This window comes from Chrysochloris asiatica, unplaced genomic scaffold (genome assembly GCF_000296735.1).
Source record: "Chrysochloris asiatica unplaced genomic scaffold, ChrAsi1.0 scaffold00057, whole genome shotgun sequence".
In the NCBI taxonomy this organism is placed as follows: domain Eukaryota; kingdom Metazoa; phylum Chordata; class Mammalia; order Afrosoricida; family Chrysochloridae; genus Chrysochloris; species Chrysochloris asiatica.
The window spans coordinates 6080014-6083949 of NW_006408575.1; positions in this window are offsets into that span (position 1 = coordinate 6080014).

A 3936-nucleotide genomic window follows, 5' to 3' on the forward strand; every position below is an offset into this window, starting at 1 on the left:
TTGGCAGTTAAAACCCACCACCCACTCCTCAGAAACCCTATACAGGATTGATATGAGTCAGAACGGACTCAATAGCACTTAACAACAACAACAAACAAAGCTACTGTTTGGTTTTAGGAAGAGTTCAGAAGATATTTTTGGCTTAATGTTTGAAGATGATCTCAGGACAATAGTTTTTCAGGATTCATCAAACCTCCATGGCTCCAGAGAGCCTAGAGTCCATGATATTTTGAAATTCTGTTCTGCATTTTATCCTCTCTCGATTAGGATTTTTCTATGGAATCCGTAATTAAATTGCTCAATAAAAGTAAACAGGCTTCAAAAAAAAGTAAACCGGCTTCATCTAGTTTTTCTAGTCTTATGGCAAAGGAGGCAGTAGTTCACCACACATCTCATATCTTCCTCTGATGAGTGACTGTCCTGCTTTCTCTGTTACTCCAGGTGAATAGAAATCAGTTATTGCACCTTGCATGGATGCTATGCTTGCGTGTTTTGAGTGGATATTGGACACTGTGATTTTTATTTTGTTAGGCATTGAATATTTTTCTCTTCCGATATATATTTTTTCCTGGGAGATAGCTAAGTTATTTGGAAACAGTTTAATTATTTTAGGTCTTGCTTTTAAGATGTACTAGCAAGGACCAGAGCTGCATTTACTCTAAGGCTATTTTATTTTCCTACTAATAAGGTAAGACTATGTGAGGCAATCTATTCACTGCCTCATAAATTATGAAGTTTTTCAGTCTGGCTGGTATATAAAGGCTCTATTCCAGCCCTCTGTGAATGCCAAGTATTGTTATCTCAAGTCTTTGCTGGTAGTTGTTGCTCTAATTTGTGGTAGTTTCCATCATACTTATTTGCTGTTGAATACTTGAGTGGTACCATCTGAAGATCTCTGAAATTTTCTCACTGCACCTCTCTCTGATTTGCTGTTCTGTAAATTCTAGTCACCTTGGTATCCCTAGTCTGTTTGCCAAGTCCTCTGAACTCTGCTTGGGTTTCTATGGTATAGCCTGTAAAGTCTTTCAAGACAATAAGCAGGGGAAGGACTCACCTCATTTGTTTCCCATATTTTATGTTTTATGTTGCCTCATTTTTCATGTCTTGATAACTATTTTTTTAAAATGTTTTATTGTGAATTATATGATAGTTTACATGGGAGAATATTAGTTTTACATTCATTCTATCATATATCGTTTCATTGCCATGGTTCCAATCCCCTCTATGTATCATCAACCAACCAAAGGGTATACCCTGCAAGGCTGCCCCCTACACTACACCCACCCACCCCCAAGTCTTCAGCACACAGTTGCTCTCCCTCTCTGGATCTTGATAACTATTTTTTTTAAATCTATGTTTTGTTCAACGTTTTAGCTTCAAAAGTGATGTTTTTCCTCCATTGCTTCATCTCAGATATAAGTAGAAATTTGTAACATTTTTCATTGTGTGATAATTTTATCTTGGATGGTATTTGACCTTGTGACTACATCGGATTCATAAGAGAGATGATTTTTAAAAAGAGATTATAGCAATTCTGGATAAAAAAAAAATTACTGATGGTACATGGTGGTTGTTGGTTTTTATGTGCCATGGAGTCAGTTACAACACACAGCAACCCTATACAGGCTTTCAGAGACTAAATTTTTATGGGAGCATAAATCCTCTTCTTTTTCCTATGGAGTGGCTGGTAGTTTAAACTGTTGACGTTGTGATTAGCAGCCTGACTGGTAACCCACTACACTCCCAGAACTCTTTCTGATGGTACTTAGATGTTGACAAAAGCATCATTAATTTTAGATTTATAACTGTAATATAAAGGTAATATGTTTGGTGATTTGGGCTTGAGATCTAAGTGAATGTTGTTGTTGTTGTTAAGTGCCGTCGAGTCAGTTCTGACCCATAGCAACCCTGTATAGGGTTTCCAAGGAGTGGCTTGTGAGCTTGAACTGCCAACCTTGCATTTCAAATGGCTTTGCAGTCTTGTGCATTAAAGCAGAGCACCACACCAGGACTCCTAGGACTATGAATTTAAACCCATATGACATAATTTTCTTTCTTTCTACATGGATGTAGACTGTAGCTTCATTTTAGCTGGCTATTTTGTAAGGGCATGCAATTGAGTGGATTAGGGCAATCCAGTGTTTTGATTTATTAGAGAAAGAACAAATCAAAGAATTGTAAGTCAGAAGATATTATTCTGAGTCCTAACTCTATGAACTTTGGAAAGTCCTTTTCCATTGCTGAAGTATTTACTTACCTGTACAGCAGACACTAATCTTCACTTCTATCTTTCTCATTTAATATGAGTATCCTCAGAGATCCTGGATGTTAACTGTAACTTGTTTGCTAGGTAGTAAACATAATCACTAGGGTGTTGACCACCATTTAAAAAGTGGTGAGTTCACTTGCATTCTATTTGTGCAATATTGCTCAAAGACAGAGTGTGCTAGTAAGGGTGTGACCCACATAAATTGTCTTGAATCCCTTCACTTCATTCAGCTTGGTGCTTTCCACACAGCCCATTTCTACACTTAAATATCAAATCAGCCCATTTTCACAATTGTGTATGACTGGGAATTTCAGCACCAAAGACAGCAGAGCAATCCTGTCTTGGACTCAACCTTTGACCCTGTTCATGAAATTTTAGAACAGAAATCACATACATGTAATAGGTGGGCCACATGTCTGTCTATAGACATTTTTAGTTTGCATATAATTTTATAAATTGAAATAGTTTTTAATATTTTTAAGTTGAAAAGTTCCATACAAAAATAGGATTTTCTGGATTTTCTATCAAAAACACAGCAAAACAAGCCGAAGTGAAAACCCTTCATTGGAAACAAAGACCAGCTGCTCCTTTTGAATGTGTTAGGCAGGCGCTCTCCAGTTTACCTTAATCCCTACCACTTCTTTTGGTCTTGCCAACATTCAGAATTGGTGGCAGTGTCATTTATTATTTTGCCTGTGTTATTATATTTTTTTTCTTTCTGGTAGTAGAATTTTAAAGAAAAATGATATACAAGGATTTAAAAAATGATATACAAAAATGTTATTGCTACTAAGGTTTCAGTTCAGACTCATCCACTGCCACTGAGTTGATTCTGACTCAGAACTGCTCCCTTGGATTTTCCAAATTAAATCTTTCTGTGAACAGATAGCCTCATCTTGCTCCCAATAGTGACAGGTAGGTCTCAACCACTGGTCTCATGGTTAGAATTACAACTTGTAATCCACATTGCCATTAGGGCTCCTTCTAGTTCATACATGCTTAACTTTATTCCAAACGAAATGTGCCTTCAGTAGATGGTTGCAGACAAATTCTTTCAGTAATGCACTTGTCTTAGTCTCATTGTTGTTGTGAGGTGGTTATGATTCCTAGTGACTATATGTACAACAGAAAGAAACACGACCTGGTCCTGCACCATACTCACAGTTGTTATGTTTGAGCCCATTGTTGCTGCCACTTTGTCAATCCATTTCATTGGGGATATTCTTCTTTCTTGCTGATCTTCCTTTGAGTCTCATTGTTGTTGTACTTGGTTGCTATCCAGTTGGTACCAACTTTTAGCGACTCAATGCACAACAGAATGAAACACTACCCTATCCTGTGCCAACCTCATAATTGTTGCTAAATTTCAGCCCCCTACCACTGCTACTGTGCCTCTCCATCTCATTGGTGGTCTCTCTTTTTGACCCACCACTTTACCAAACATGGTATCCTTGTCCAGGGACTGGCCTCTGTTGATAATATGTCTGAGTATGGGAGACAAAGTCTGGCCATCCTGGCTTCCAAGGAGTGTTCTTGTTTGTTCTTTTTAATATTCCCTTCAACACCATAACTCAAATGCATCAATTCTTCTATGGTCTTCCTTATTCACTATCCAACTTTCAAATGCATATGAAATTATTGAAAATACCAGGGCTTCCATCAGGTGC